This window comes from Meriones unguiculatus, chromosome 14 (assembly GCF_030254825.1).
Source record: "Meriones unguiculatus strain TT.TT164.6M chromosome 14, Bangor_MerUng_6.1, whole genome shotgun sequence".
Classification (NCBI taxonomy): domain Eukaryota; kingdom Metazoa; phylum Chordata; class Mammalia; order Rodentia; family Muridae; genus Meriones; species Meriones unguiculatus.
This window is the reverse complement of record NC_083361.1, coordinates 49,258,218-49,275,057: the sequence shown is the minus strand read 5'-3', so window position 1 is coordinate 49,275,057 and position 16,840 is coordinate 49,258,218. Positions and strand designations below refer to the sequence as shown.

Below are 16,840 nucleotides of genomic sequence, written 5' to 3'. Positions count from 1 at the left end.
AACGTGCTGCTCATTCCTAGTCTCCGGCGATGTACACTTGCACATATGTGGTAAAGTGTCAGGAGCGGATTTTATGGCTCATGCCAGTAGTCCCAAGAATATTGGAGGACAATGACTGCCCTCGCCCTTTACCCAAAGTTGTGTAAAGGCTGACGTATAACAAATAATTCCAGGATCATTCAATTTAGATAGAGGGAAAATTGAAATGGTCTTTCCTGTTTGAGGCTTGGTAAATTCTAGATAATAATGGCTAGGTGATAAGCCAGGGCACCTGTTTGAGACATTCAATAGTTTTATTGTTGTTCTTCAATTCTGTCTTAGCTGCCAAAATCTTCCAGAGCATGTTGTGTTTACCTATCTCTCTCTCTCGCATGGAAACCATCTCAGTTGATCCATCATGGAAATGACAATTGGGCTTTGCTTTCTGTTATTTCTTGTTGTTGTTTCTGTTTTCCACCTGTGTACATTCTTCCTCTTATTGCAGCTCTCACACAGATGCACATCATCTCTTCTAACAAAATTTGCGTGTTACCCAAGATCTATGAAAACAACTATTCCTTTAAAAAACAAGGAAAGATATTTCTAAAGAACATGTTGCTAGCTGGTAGACCCACAGTCCTGATAATGGAGCAGACACGCTAACTCTCCAATGAAACAAGAAAGAACTACACACTGAATCTTCTTAATATCCTCATGATGAACATAATTAATTCAGAACTGACACACACACACACACACACAGATATATATATATATATATATATATATATATATATTACTACTAACAGACTTTTAGGAAGCAGGAGGATAGGACTCTTGGTAACTCTTGCTGGATACACAATTTCTACAACCATGGTTGAAACTTGAATATCCAATCAAGGAAATCATGTAATCTCAGATGTGTAGTACAACATATTCTATTAAAAAGCAACCCATGAGTATTTGACCACAGGCTAGTCAGTTAGTGCATACAAAACATCTTCTTTTCATCAGATTTAACCTGAAGCATGGTAGATGATTCCAACGCTCTTCCAAGTGGAAGACTTGAGTTCCGTGAATCGAGACATGGTAACATACATGTAGACAAAAAGGCACCTTTGGATTCCCCTCTCATCCAAGATGAGGTTGCATGGCATGGAAGAAATCTATAGTAAATTATGGAATACTCTGTTGGATAAACAATGAAAGAATTCCATGCACAGAGGATAAATTTCAATGACACCCTGAAATCTCAAAGATACCATAGGGCTTACTGACTTTCACCTCTGTGCAACTTGTTCGTTTTGACTTTGAGAAACGAGGAGGAGTTAAGAATGACCATACTGCAATGCTATAGGCAGTGCCTCTTCTTTGCTTTGTTGAACTTCCTTGCTGCCCACTGAGAGGCATCCATACTGTGTCTGCTGGCACTCGCAAAGATGCTCTCACAGACAGCTTTTGAGGAAGCCATCAGAAGAAGAGAAATTTTTGCCACAGTGGCTAAAATCTGAGGGGATTGGAAGGGAGGAAATGAATTCAATAGTTGGTTCTGGGAAATACTGAACGGCTGGCAGACTTGAAGGTCGGGAAACTTTAGAAAGTCAAGGTTGCCTAGACGCATTTCCTTTTCTGATAACCTTCATACTTATTATGTTGCAGGTTAAAACTTGGAGAGGTGCTTCCCTTCTGGCAGGACAGGTAAGCAGTGACGCTGCTTCCCATGGTGTCTTTTGTTTGTAGGCAGGCTGCAGTCTCGGCTGACTAAATATTTACCTACTGTGTACCTCTAGAGATGAGAATCATTTGACTTCCCGCATATGGCTAAACAACCTAGGCTTCATCTTGCCTCTTGCTGGTGGAACACTTGTTATGGCCTTTGCATTGTAGGGGACTTAGCTAGGTAGTCCCAACCCAAGCAAGGATACTACCTATTACCATTAGCATGTTGAGGTGCATTTGGAAAACCAACAGTTGGGTGAAGTTATTGGCATATTTGACTTTCTTTTGAAGCTACCATTGAAGCTTCCAATTCTAAATAATATATCCAGAAATACTAAGAAAAGTCTTTTCCCAGCTCCTTCCCTTATCGACATTCAAGCTCAAAGAATTAAACTCTTATTTCTGCCCTGGCAGGTTGGAACTCAAAGGAAGATGATAGGGTGTTAGGAGTCTAGCCCCCTAGAGCACAGAACAATAACCCTCACAAATTTCATCTATCCTTGTTCCTCTGGCGTGGATACTAAGAGAGCGACCAATGTATTTTCAAGTCCTTGTAAGTAGCATGGAAACTTGCAATCTGCCCTCCAAAATTCAGGTGAATTGCCGTAAAGTTTTCGTAGCCCCAAACAGAGCTGATAATGAACCATAATTATTCTTTTTATAAATGATTATGGATTATGTTGAGCCAGAAATCAAGTTTTCCATTGTCAGAAAAAAACAAAACAAAACAAAACTAAGAATATTTTTGGTATTAAAGGCAATGCCTTCCTTCATCTTGGAAACTGGGTGGTTTTGAGTTCATTTGAAGAAACATGACATGAGAGGTGATAAGAAGAGCAGGTTCAGGAATCAGGCACACAGAATCCAACTCCTGTCCCTGTCAATGTCCTTTGGGATACCTGGTGATATATATGGATCAAAATGTAGCTTGGTTTCTCTGTTCCAGTTTGTGTCCAAGGAAATATGGAACGAGCTGGTGGTCATGTGACATACATCACAAAATCCTCCAGAGCATTGACAATTGCAGGACAACTGGAAGGCTCAATACTGGGCACTGAAAGATAGAGAGGAACATACATGGAAGACAGGGAACAGGAGGAAGAATCCTAAAGGAGGGTAAAGAGGAAGAGAATAGAATCAAAACCGCAAATTAGGATGTTGAAAAAATCTTATCTAGATAGGAACAAAGTCATTTTGCTTACTTGAATGTTTTCTCTATTCTTGCCAAAATCTCTGTTGTAAAGGTTAAGTACAGAAGTTCAGGGAACATTGAGAGGCACCCGATTTGGGGGCAGTGACACCCACCGAATGCAATGTTTTGACCTCTATTTTTCTCATATGGGGTCAAAGGGGAAAGGCTCTTTAATCCTGTCCTCTGTGTTTCCCCACCACCTTTGATAGAATGAGCTACATGCCTCCTGCTCAGTTTTGAACTTCCTTGTCAAGGCCCAGGAGTCTAGCTCTCTGGGGTTTCATTTGGTAGGTGAAAACTCATGTGTTTATCAAAGGCCTTTCTGGATCTATGATGACAACAGGTATCTGAGGACGTTGACTGACTAGAACAGATGCGATATGAGGTCCAGATATGAGGTCCGTGTGAGACCCATGAGGATTTCAGAGTCTGCCTGGCACTCTTCCCTCTTCAGAGAGGATGAGAACTGTGCAGTTTGGCATCAGATTCTGAGATTTTTCGAAAAAGGCCTCATAACAGTACCCATACATGGTTTGATACATTCTTCATTGCGTTCTATTTTCCAAGAGATTGAAATGATTTCAAGTGATAGGGAGAGAGCCTTTACTATAGGAGTAGGTACATATATCAGGTAGAGATGATTGTAGGTGCAAATGACGTACTCAAAAACTATCTAGGAACTGATGAATTCGAACGTGCTGCTCATTCCTAGTCTCGGTCGATGTACCCTTGCACATATGTAGTAAAATGTCAGGAGGGGATGTTATGGATCATGCCAGTAGTCCCAAGAATATTGGAGGACAATAACTGCCCTCGCCATTTACCCAAAGTTGTGTAAAGGCTGACGTATAACAAATAATTCCAGGACCATTCAATTTATATAGAGGGAAATTTGAAATGATCTTTCCTGTTGGAGCCTGGGTAAATTCTAGATAATAATGGCTAGGTGATAAGCCAGGGCACCTGTTTGAGACATTCCCTAGTTTTATTGGTGTTCATCAAGTATGTCTTAGCTGCCAAAATATTCCAGAGCATGTTGTGTTTACCTATCTCTCTCTCGCATGGAAACCCTCTCAGTTGATCCATCATGAGAAATGACAATTGGGCTTTGCTTTCTGTTATTCGTTGTTTTTGTTTCTATTTTCCTCCTTGGTACATTCATCCTCTTATTGCTGCACTCACACAGATGCAAATCATCTCTTTTAACAAAATTTGCGTGTTACCCAATATCTATGAAAACAACTATTCCTTTAAAAAACAAAGGAAAGATACGTCTATAGAACATGTTGCTAGCTGGTAGACCCACAGTCCTGATAATGGAGCCGACACACTAACTCTCCAATGAAACAAGAAAGAACCACACACTGAATCTTCTTAATATCCTCATGATGAACACAATTAATTCAGAACTGACACACACACACATATATATAAATATATATATATATACATATATATATCTTACTACTAACAGACTTTTAGGAAGCAGGAGCATAGGACTTTTGGTAACACTTGCTGGATACACAATTTCTAAAGCCATGGTTGACGCTTGAATATCCAATCAAGGACATCATGTAATCTCAGATTTGTAGTACAACATACTCGATAAAAAGCAACCCATGAGTATTTGACCACGGGCTAGTCAGTTAGTGAGTAGAAAACATCTTCTTTTCATCAGATTTAACCTGAAGCATGGTAGATGATTCCAACTCTCTTCCAAGTGGAATACTTGAGTTCCATGAATCGATACATGGTAACATACATATAGACAAAAAGGCACCTTTGGAATCCCCTCTCTTCCAAGATGAGGTTGCATGGCAGGGAAGAAATCTAAAGTCAATTATGGAACACTCTGTTGGATAAACATGAGAGAATTCCATGCACAGAGGACAAATTTCAATGACACCCTGAAATCTCAAAGATACCATAGGGCTTACTGACTTTCACCTCTGTGCAACTTGTTCATTTTGACTTTGAGAAACCAGGAGTTAAGAATGACCATACTGTACAGTATGACTCATGGCTAATGCCCTGGTGGTAGCTCCAACAGCTGTCAATGAGATGGTAGTAACAATGGTGGCTGTAGTTCCAAGATCCCTTTTCTGTCTGAAGAGAGTCATAGCGTGAGGGGCATCAATGGGCACAGGCACCCAGCGAGGCATGCGAGTAACCAGGGCATACCTAAATTTACTAGCATTCCAGCATTGGGCAAAAAAGCAAGTATCATTAGCACAATTACTTGACTCTATCTGGCTAATAATGAATAAAAATGGGGGATATAGACAAACAGGTGTGGGCTTATAGGAAATATTATGAGAAGCCTTAACCCCTCGTTGGAACATCCTGCGTCAGTTCTAGAACTAGCAGTGGTGGTGTCCGAGGTCTGAGTAAGTTCAGGAGACCATTGCCCCCAGGGGCGAGACGTGCTCCATGCCAATTGACTAACTCCATGTTTTCCTCCAATTTTGAAATTCATTTAAGGTTATTAAATTATTTTTTTCCTTTTTTCTTAAATTTTTCATCAATTACACTTTATTCATTCTGCATCCCCCCATTAGCCCCTCCCTCCTCTCCTCCCAATCCCACCCTCCCTCCTCCCTCTGCTTGCATGCCACTCCCCAAGTCCACTAATAGGGGAGGATCTCCTCTCCTTTCTTATTGTAGTCTGTCAGTTCAGACCCTGAATAATCATTAAGCCAATGTAGCTCATGCCTTTGTTGTACATAAAGGAATTAATGCTCAACTAAAAGGAAACTTGATGGTGTTCAATCAGAGGATTGACCTCTTGTAGGAGCAAATAGATACCCTATGGCAAATCGCTCAACCTGGCTGTCAATGAAAGTATGCTGGACTTTGTGTCACTAGCATACAACATGAGAATTTTTCCTGTGCTGCAAATCTGTCTAAACAATTGTCGAGCTATATTTTAGATAATTGGACTGGAGAATTCGATACTACGATGGAGCAGCTGAGAGTGGCCATTGTCACAGTAAATTCTACCAGAGTGGACGCAGGACTAGCCACAGGATTATCAACATGGATTGCTGCAGCAATGAACCATCTGAAGGAATGGGCGGGCATGGGAGTGTTAGCAGGCCTTCTGGTGTTGGTCTCCTTGGTTTGCCTGTGGTATATATGCAAGATTAGAGTCTCACAACAGTGTGTTGCAGCCATGATCATTCAGGCCTTTACAGCCATGAAGCAGGACATTCCCCCAAGCATGGTTGGATACCAGAAAAAGCTAAAATGATAAGCTCAGGATGCGAGGCTAAGCACTGCACTCAGGGTCAGCCGCTTTGGACCCAGAGAAGACCATGTCTGATTGGATGCAGGTTGATGCCCCAGGTCCCGCCTCTGAGAAAAAGGTATCGGACGGGTCTGATGCTCTTTGGGTGGATGACACCTAAATGAACATCTGTACAAAGTCCCAATTTATTTCTAATATCAGAGATCAGACCTCTACTCTTGCCTGATGCGTCTAAAACAAAAAGGGGGAACTGTAGAGAGCTGCGGAATGCTATGCCTTAAAGATGGAGCTGGTTTCCGCCTTTCACCTTCCTGATGGTGAGTGCTCTCTGTCACGAACAACTCCACATTTGGCTAAGGCCGAGGATCTGGCTTGCTTCCATGTATGTGGACCTATCTGCATTGCCCCCGTGGCACGCCTGGGTTGGCTACCCAGAGGCTATTTAAGCTGTGGGCTGACTTTCCCCAGGGCCCGAGGATTCTTCAATGTTCCTGAATAAACAGCATTGAAAAAAAAAAAAAAAAAAAGAATGACCATACTGCAATGCTATAGGCAGTGCCTCTTCTTTGCTTTGTCCAACTTCCCTGCTGCCCACTGAGAGGCGTCCACACTGTGTCTGCTGGCACTGGCAAAGATGCTCTCACAGACAGCTTCTGAGGAAGTCATCAGAAGAAGAGAAATCCTTGCCACAGTGGCTAAAATCTGAGGGGATTTGAAGGGAGGAAATGAATTCAATAGTTGGTTCTGGGAAAGACTGAAGTGCTGGCAGACTTGAAGGTCGGGACACTTTAGAAAGTCAAGGTTGCCTAGACGCATTTCCTTTTCTGATAACCTTCATACTTATTATGTTGCAGGCTAAAACTTGGAGAGGTGCTTCCCTTCTGGCAGGACAGGTAAGTGACGCTGCTTCCCATTGTGTCTTTTGTTTGTAGGCAGGCTGCATTCTCGCCTGACTAAATATTTACCTACTGTGTACCACAAGAGATGAGAATTATTTAACGTCCCTCTCATGGCTAAACAACCTAGGCTTCGTCTTGCCTATTGATGGTGGAACACTTGCTATGGCCCTGGCATTGTAGGGGACTTAGCTAGGTAGACCAAACCCAAGCAAGTGACAAGGATACTAACTAATACCATTAGTATTTTGAGGTGCATTTGGAAAACCAACAGTTGGGTGAAGTTATTGGAATATTTGACTTTCTTTTGAAGCTACCATTGAAGCTTCCAATTCTAAATAATATATCCAGAAGTAGTAAGAAAAGTCTTCTCCCAGCTCCTTCCCTTATCGACGTTCAAGCTCAAAGAATTAAACTTTTATTTCTGCCCTGACAGGTGTGGAACCCAAAGGAAGATGATAGGGTGTTAGGAGTCTAGACCCCTAGAGCACAGAACAATAACCCTCACAAATTTCATCTATCATTGATCCTCTGGCGTGGATACTAAGAGAGCAACCCATGCGTTTTCACTTCCTTGTAAGTAGCATGGAAACATGCAATCTTGCCCTCTAAAATTCAGGTGAATTGCCATAAAGTTTTCAAAAACCCAAACAGAGCTGACAATGAACCATATTTATTCTTTTTATAAATGATTATGGATTATGTTGAGCCAGAAATCTTGTTGTCCATTGTCAGAACAAAACAAAACAAAACTAAGAATATTTTTGGTATTAAATGCAATGCCTTCCTTCATCTTGGAAACTGGGTGGTGTTGAGTTCCTTTGAAGAAACATGACATGAGAGGTGATACGAAGAGAAGGTTCAGGAATCAGGCACACAGAACCCAACTCCTGTCCCTATCAATGTCCTGTGGGATACCTGGTGATGTTTATGGACCAAAATGTAGCTTGGCCTGTGTGTTGCTTTTTGTTGTCCAAGGAAATATGGAAGGAGCTGGTGGTCATGCGACATACATCACAAAATCCTCCAGAGCATTGACAATTGCAGGACAACTGGAAGGCTCAATACTGGGCACTGAAAGATGGAGAGGAACATACATGGAAGACAGGGAACAGGAGGAGGAAGTGTAAAGGCGGGTTAACATGAGGAGCATAGAATCGAAACCGCAAATTAGGATGTTGAAAAAATCTTATCTAGATAGGAAAAAAAGTCATTTTGCTTTCTTGAATGTTTTCTCTATTCTTACCAAATCTTTGTTGTAAAGATTAAATACATAAGTTCAGGGAACATTCACAGGTACCCGATTTGGGGCCAGTGACACCCACCAAAGGCAATGTGTTGACCTCTATTTTTCTCATATGGTGTCAAAGGGGAAAGGCTCTTTAATCCTGTCCTCTGTGTTTCCCCAGAACCTTTGACAGAATGAGCTACATGCCTCCTGCACAGTTTTGAACTTCCTTGTCAAGGCCCAGGAGTCTAGCTCTCTGGGTTTCACTTGGTAGGTGAAAACTCATGTGTTGAGCGAAGGCCTTTCTGGATCTATGATGACAACAGGTCTCTGAGGACGTTGACTGACTTGAACAGATGCGATCTGAGGTCCAGATATGAGGTCCTCGTGAGAACCATGAGGATTTCAGAGCCTGCCTTGCACTCTTCCCTCTTCAGAGAGGATGAGAACTGTGCAGTATGGCATCAGATTCTGAGATTTTTCGAAAAAGGCCTCATAACAGTACCCATACTTGGTTTGATACAATCTTCATTGCTTTCTATTTTCAAAGAGATAGAAATGATTCCAAGTGATAGGGAGACAACCTTTACTATAGGAGTAGGCACATATATCAGGTAGAGATGACTGTAGGTGCAAATGACGTACTCAAAAAATATGTAAGAACTGATGAATTCGAACGTGCTGCTCATTCCTAGTCTCCGGCGATGTACCCTTGCACATATGTGGTAAAGTGTCAGGAGGGGAGGTTAGGGCTCATGCCAGTAGTCCCAAGAATATTGGAGGACAAGGACTGCCCTCGCACTTTACCCAAAGTTGTGTAAAGGCTGACGTATAACTAATAATTAAAGGATCATTCAATTTATATAGAGGGAAAATTGAAATGGTCTTTCCTGCTGGAGGCTGGGTAAATTCTAGATAATAAATGCTAGGTGAGAAGCCAGGGCACCTGTTGGAGACATTCCCTAGTTTTATTGGTGTTCATCATTTATGTCTTAGCTGCCAAAATCTTCCAGAGCATGTTGTGTTTACCTATCTCTCTCTCGCATGGAAACCATCTCAGTTGATCCATCATGAGAAATGACAATTGGGCTTTGCTTTCTGTTATTTGTTGTTGTTGTTTCTGTTTTCCTCCTGGGTACATTCATCCTCTGATTGCCGCTCTCACACAGATGCAAATCATCTATTCTAACAAAATTTGCCTGTTACCCAAGATCTATGAAAACAACCATTCCTTTATGAAACAAGGAAAGATATTTCTAAAGAACATGTTGCTAGCTGGTAGACCCACAGTCCTGATAATGGATCAGATGCGCTAACTCTTCAAAGAAACAAGAAAGAACCACACACTGAATCTTCTTAACATCCTCATGATGAACACAATTAATTCAGAAATGACACACACATATATGTATATATATATATCTTACGACTAACAGACTTTTACGAAGCTGTAGCATAGGACTCTTGGTAACACTTGCTGGATACACAATTTCTAAAGCCATGGTTGAAGCTTGAATATCCAATCAAGGACATCATGTAATCTCAGATGTGTAGTACAACATACTCGATAAAAAGCAACCCAGTGTATTTGACCACGGGCTAGTCAGTTAGTGCGTAGAAAACATCTTCTTTTCATCAGATATAACCTGAAGCATGGTAGATGATTCCAACGCTCTTCCAAGTGGAAGACTTGAGTTCCATGAATCGAGACATAGTAACATACATGTAGACAAAAAGGTACCTTTGGATTCCTCTCTCTTCCAAGATGAGGTAGCATGGCAGGGAAGAAATCTAAAGTCAATTATGGAACACTCTGTTGGATAAACAAGGAGAGAATTCCATGCACAGAGGACAAATTTCAATGACACCCTGAAATCTCAAAGATACCATTGGGCTTACTGACTTTCACCTCTGTGCAACTTGGTCGTTTTGACTTTGAGAAAGGAGGAGTTAAGAATGACCATACTGCAATGCTATACTCACTGCTTCTTCTTTGCTTTGTCCAACTTCCTCGTTGCCCACTGAGAGGCATACACAATGTGCCTGCTGGCACTGGCAAAGATGCTCTCACAGACAGCTTCTGAGGAAGTCATCAGAAGAAGAGAAATCCTTGCCACAGTGGCTAAAATCTGAGGGGATTGGAAGGGAGGAAATGAATTCAATAGTTGGTTCTGGGAAAGACTGAACTGCTGGCTGACTTGAAGGTCGGGACACTTTAGAAAGTCAAGGTTGCCTAGACGCATTTCCTTTTCTGATAACCTTCATACTTATTATGTTGCAGGCTAAAACTTTGAGAGGTGCTTCCCTTCTGGCAGGACAGGTAAGTGACGCTGCTTCCCATTGTGTCTTTTGTTTGTCGGCAGGCTGCATTCTCGCCTGACGAAATATTTACCTACTGTGTACCACAAGAGATGAGAATTATTTAACGTCCCTCTCATGGCTAAACAACCTAGGCTTCGTCTTGCCTCTTGATGGTGGAACACTTGCTATGCCCCTGGCATTGTAGGGGACTTAGCTAGGTAGTCCCAACCCAAGCAAGTAACAAGGATACTACCTAATACCATTAGTATTTTGAGGTGCATTTGGAAAACCAACAGTTGGGTGAAGTTATTGGCATATTTGACTTTCTTTTGAAGCTACCATTGAAGCTTCCAATTCTAAATAATATATCCAGAAGTACTAAGAAAATCCTTCTCCCAGCTCCTTCCCTTATCGACATTAAAGCTCAAAGAATTAAACTCTTATTTCTGCCCTGACAGGTGTGGAACCCAAAGGACGATGATAGGGTGTTAGGAGTCTAGACCCCTAGAGCACAGAACAATAACCCTCACAAATTTCATCTATCCTTGATCCTCTGGCGTGGATACTAAGAGAGCCACCCATGCGTTTTCACTTCCTTGTAAGTAGCATGGAAACATGCAATCTTGCCCTCTAAAATTCAGGTGTATTGCCATAAAGTTTTCGAAAACTCAAACAGAGCTGAAAATGAACCATATTTATTCTTTTTATAAATGATTATTGATTATGTTGAGCCAGAAATCTAGTTGTCCATTGTCAGAACAAAACAAAACAAAACTAAGAATATTTTTGGTATTAAATGCAATGCCTTCCTTCATCTTGGAAACTGGGTGATGTTGAGTTCATTTGAAGAAACATGACATGAGAGGTGATACGAAGAGAAGGTTCAGGAATCAGGCACACAGAACCCAACTCCTGTCCCTGTCAATGTCCTGTGGGATACCTGGTGATGTATATGGACCAAAATGTAGCTTGGCCTGTGTGTTGCTTTTTGTTGTCCAAGGAAATATGGAAGGAGCTGGTGGTCATGCGACATACATCACAAAATCCTCCAGAGCATTGACAATTGCAGGACAACTGGAAGGCTCAATACTGGGCACTGTAAGATGGAGAGGAACATACATGGAAGACAGGGAACAGGAGGAGGAAGTGTAAAGGCAGGTTAACATGAAGAGCATAGAATCAAAACCGCAAATTAGGATGTTGAAAAAATCTTATCTAGATAGGAAAAAAAGTCATTTTGCTTTCTTGAATGTTTTCTCTATTCTTACCAAATCTTTGTTGTAACGATTAAATACATAAGTTCAGGGAACATTCACAGGTACCCGATTTGGGGCCAGTGACACCCACCAAAGGCAATGTGTTGACCTCTATTTTTCTCCTATGTTGTCAAAGGGGAAAGGCTCTTTAATCCTGTCCTCTGTGTTTCCCCAGAACCTTTGACAGAATGATCTACATGCCTCCTGCACAGTTTTGAACTTACTTGTCAAGGCCCAGGAGTCTAGCTCTCTGGGTTTCACTTGGTAGGTGAAAACTCATGTGTTGAGCGAAGGCCTTTCTGGATCTATGATGACAACAGGTCTCTGAGGAAGTTGACTGACTTGAACAGATGCAATCTGAGGTCCAGATATGAGGTCCTCGTGAGACCCATGAGGATTTCAGAGCCTGCCATGCACTCTTCCCTCTTCAGAGAGGATGAGAACTGTGCAGTATGGCATCAGATTCTGAGATTTTTCGAAAAAGGCCTCATAACAATACCCATACTTGGTTTGATACAATCTTCATTGCTTTCTATTTTCAAAGAGATAGAAATGATTCCAAGTGATTGGGAGACAACCTTCACTATAGGAGTAGGGACATATATCAGGTAGAGATGACTGTAGGTGCAAATGACGTACTCAAAAAATATGTAAGAACTGATGAATTCGAACGTGCTGCTCATTCCGAGTCTCTGGCGATGTACCCTTGCACATATGTGGTAAAGTGTCAGGAGGGGAGGTTAGGGCTCATGCCAGTAGTCCCAAGAATATTGGAGGACAAGGACTGCCCTCGCACTTTACCCAAAGTTGTGTAAAGGCTGACGTATAACTAATAATTAAAGGATCATTCAATTTATATAGAGGGAAAATTGAAATGGTCTTTCCTGTTGGAGGCTGGGTAAATTCTAGATAATAATGGCTAGGTGAGAAGCCAGGGCACCTGTTGGAGACATTCCCTAGTTTTATTGGTGTTCATCATTTATGTCTTAGCTGCCAAAATCTTCCAGAGCATGTTGTGTTTACCTATCTCTCTCTCGCATGGAAACCATCTCAGTTGATCCATCATGAGAAATGACAATTGGGCTTTGCTTTCTGTTATTTGTTGTTGTTGTTTCTGTTTTCCTCCTGGGTACATTCATCCTCTGATTGCCGCTCTCACACAGATGCAAATCATCTATTCTAACTAAATTTGCGTGTTACCCAAGATCTATGAAAACAACTATTCCTTCATGAAACAAGGAAAGATATTTCTAAAGAACATGTTGCTAGCTGGTAGATCTACAATCCTGATAATGGATCAGAGGCGCTAACTCTCCAATGAAACAAGAAAGAACCACACACTGAATCTTCTTAACATCCTCATGATGAACACAATTAATTCAGAACTGACACACACATACATGTATATATATATATATATATATATATATATATATATATATCTTACTACTAACAGACTTTTACGAAGCTGGAGCATAGGACTCTTGGTAACACTTGCTGGATACACAATTTCTAAAGCCATGGTTGAAGTTTGAATATCCAATCAAGGACATCATGTAATCTCAGATGTGTAGTACAACATACTTGAAAAAAAGCAACCCATGTGTATTTGACCACGGGCTAGTCAGTTAGTGCGTACAAAACATCTTCTTTTCATCTGATTTAACCTGAAGCATGGTAGATGATTCCAACGCTCTTCCAAGTGGAAGACTTCAGTTCCATGAATCGAGACATGGTAACATACATGTAGACAAAAAGGCACCTTTGGATTCCCCTCTCTTCCAAGATGAGGTTGCATGGCATGGAAGAAATCTAAAGTCAATTATGGAATACTCTGTTGGATAAACAAGGAAAGAATTCCATGCACAGAGCATAAATTTCAATGACACCCTGAAATCTCAAAGATACCATAGGGCTTACTGATTTTAACCTCTGTGCAACTTGTTCGTTTTGACTTTGAGAAACGAGGAGGAGTTAAGAATGACCATACTGCAATGCTATAGGCAGTGCCTCTTCTTTGCTTTGTTGAACTTCCTTGCTGCCCACTGAGAGGCGTCCACACTGTGTCTGCTGGCACTGGCAAAGATGCTCTCACAGACAGCTTTTGAGGAAGCCATCAGAAGAAGAGAAATTTTTGCCACAGTGGCTAAAATCTGAGGGGATTGGAAGGGAGGAAATGAATTCAATAGTTGGTTCTGGGAAATACTGAACGGCTGGCAGACTTGAAGGTCGGGACACTTTAGAAAGTCAAGGTTGCCTAGACGCATTTCCTTTTCTGATAACCTTCATACTTATTATGTTGCAGGCTAAAACTTGGAGAGGTGTTTCCCTTCTGGCAGGACAGGTAAGCAGTGACGCTGCTTCCCATGGTGTCTTTTGTTTGTAGGCAGGCTGCAGTCTCCGCTGACTAAATATTTACCTACTGTGTACCTCTAGAGATGAGAATCATTTGACGTCACTCTTATGGCTAAACAACCTAGGCTTCATCTTGCCTCTTGCTGGTGGAACACTTGTTATGGCCCTGGCATTGTAGGGGACTTAGCTAGGTAGTCCCAACCCAAGCAAGTGACAAGGATACTACCTAATACCATTAGTATGTTGATGTGCATTTGGAAAACCATTAGTTGGGTGAAGTTATTGGACTATGTGACTTTCTTTTGTAGCTACCCTTGAAGCTTCCAATTCTAAATAATATATCCAGAAGTACTAAGAAAAGCCTTCTCCCAGGTCCTTCCCTTATGGACATTCAAGCTCAAAGAATTAAACTCTTCTTTCTGCCCTAACAGGTGTGGAACCCAAAGGAATATGATAGGGTGTTAGGAGTCTAGACCCCTAGAGCACAGAACAATAACCCTCACAAATTTCATCTATCCTTGATCCTCTGGCGTGGATACTAAGAGAGCCACCCATGCGTTTTCACGTCCTTGTAAGTAGCATGGAAACTTGCAATCTTGCCCTCTAAAATTCAGGTGAATGGCCATAAAGTTTTCGCAGCCCCAAACAGAGCTGACAATGAACCATAATTATTCTTTTTATAAATGATTATGGATTATGTTGAGCCAGAAATCTAGTTGTCCATTGTTGGAAAAATCAAAACAAAACAAAACAAAACGAAGAATATTTTTGGTATTAAATGCAATGCCTTCTTTCATCTTGGAAACTGGGTGGATTTGAGTTCATTTGAAGAAACATGACATGAGAGGTGATAAGAAGAGCAGGTTCAGGAATCAGGAACACAGAACCCAGCTCCTGTCCCTGTCAATGTCCTGTGGGATACCTGGAAATGTATATGGACCAAAATGTAGCTTGGCTTGTGTGTTCCAATTTGTTGTCCAAGGAAATATGGAACGAGCTGGTGGTCATGTGACATACATCACAAAATCCTCCAGAGCATTGACAATTGCAGGACAACTGGAAGGCTCAATACTGGGCACTGTAAGATGGAGAGGAACATACATGGAAGAAAGGAACAGGAGGAGGAATCCTAAAGAAGGGTTAAGAGGAAGAGCATAGAATCAAAACCGCAAATTAGGATGTTGAAAAAATCTTATCTAGATAGGAACAAAGTCATTTTGCTTACTTGAATGTTTTCTCTATTCTTACCAAAATCTCTGTTGTAAAGATTAAGTACATAAGTTCAGGGAACATTCACAGCTACCCGATTTGGGGCCAGTGACACCCACCAAATGCAATGTTTTGACCTCTAGTTTTCTCATATGGTGTCAAAGGGGAAAGGCTCTTAAATCCTGTCCTCTGTGTTCCCCCACAACCTTTGACAGAATTAGCTACATGCCTCCTGCACAGTTTTGAACTTCCTTGTCAAGTCCCAGGAGTCTAGCTCTCTGGGGTTTCACTTGGTAGGTGAAAACTCATGTGTTGAGCGAAGGCCTTTCTGGATCTATGATGACAACAGGTATCTGAGGACATTGACTGACTTGAGCAGATGTGATCTGAGGTCCAGATATGAGGTCCTTGTGAGACCCATGAGGATTTCAGAACCTGCCTGGCACTCTTCCCTCTTCAGAGAGGATGAGAACTGTGCAGTTTGGCATCAGATTCTGAGATTTTTTGAAAAAGGACTCATAACAGTACCCATACTTGGTTTGATACATTCTTCATTGCTTTCTATTTTCAAAGAGATTGAAATGATTCCAAGTGATAGGGAGACAGGCTTTACTATAGGAGTAGGCACATATATCAGGTAGAGATAACTGTAGGTGCAAATGATATACTCAAAAAATATCTAAGAACTGATGAATTCGAACGTGGTACTCATTCCTAGTCTCGGTCGATGTACCCTTGCACATATGTGGTAAAGTGTCAGGAGCGGATTTTATGGCTCATGCCAGTAGTCCCAAGAATATTGGAGGACAATGACTGCCCTCGCCCTTTACCCAAAGTTGTGTAAAGGCTGACGTATAACAAATAATTCCAGGATCATTCAATTTAGATAGAGGGAAAATTGAAATGGTCTTTCCTGTTGGAGGCTGGGTAAATTCTAGATAACAAAGGCTAGGTGATAAGCCAGGGCACCTGTTTGAGACATTCCCTAGTTTTATTGGTGTTCTTCAAATATGTCTTAGCTGCCAAAATCTTCCAGAGCATGTTGTGTTTACCTAACTCTCTCTCTCGCATGGAAACCATCTCAGTTGATCCATCATGGAAATGACAATTGGGCTTTGCTTTCTGTTATTTCTTGTTGTTGTTTCTGTTTTCCACCTTCATACATTCTTCCTCTTATTGCAGCTCTCACACAGATGCACATCATCTCTTCTAACAAAATTTGCGTGTTACCCAAGATCTATAAAAACAACTATTCCTTTAAAAAACAAGGAAAGATATTTCTAAAGAACATGTTGCTAGCTGGTAGACCCACAGTCCTGATAATGGAGCAGACACGCTAACTCTCCAATGAAACAAGAACGAACCACACACTGAATCTTCTTAATATCCTCATGATGAACATAATTAATTCAGAACTTACACACACACACACACAGATATATATATATATATATATAT

At 41.3% G+C, this 16,840-nt stretch overlaps 4 non-coding genes across 4 annotated transcripts; all 4 read left to right on the top strand.

Moving 5' to 3' along the window:
• Nucleotides 1–3,214: 3,214 nt before the first annotated feature.
• LOC132647337 (small nucleolar RNA SNORD109A) lies at nucleotides 3,215–3,279 on the top strand. Its single transcript, XR_009585705.1, has one exon. It is a non-coding gene; the product is annotated as a small nucleolar RNA SNORD109A (small nucleolar RNA).
• Nucleotides 3,280–8,568: 5,289 nt separating this feature from the next.
• Nucleotides 8,569–8,633, top strand: LOC132647932 (small nucleolar RNA SNORD109A). Its single transcript, XR_009586272.1, has one exon. It is a non-coding gene; the product is annotated as a small nucleolar RNA SNORD109A (small nucleolar RNA).
• Nucleotides 8,634–12,119: 3,486 nt separating this feature from the next.
• On the top strand, nucleotides 12,120–12,184 carry LOC132647689 (small nucleolar RNA SNORD109A). Its single transcript, XR_009586035.1, has one exon. It is a non-coding gene; the product is annotated as a small nucleolar RNA SNORD109A (small nucleolar RNA).
• Nucleotides 12,185–15,712: 3,528 nt separating this feature from the next.
• On the top strand, nucleotides 15,713–15,777 carry LOC132647345 (small nucleolar RNA SNORD109A). The gene has a single exon (XR_009585713.1). It is a non-coding gene; the product is annotated as a small nucleolar RNA SNORD109A (small nucleolar RNA).
• Nucleotides 15,778–16,840: the final 1,063 nt, after the last annotated feature.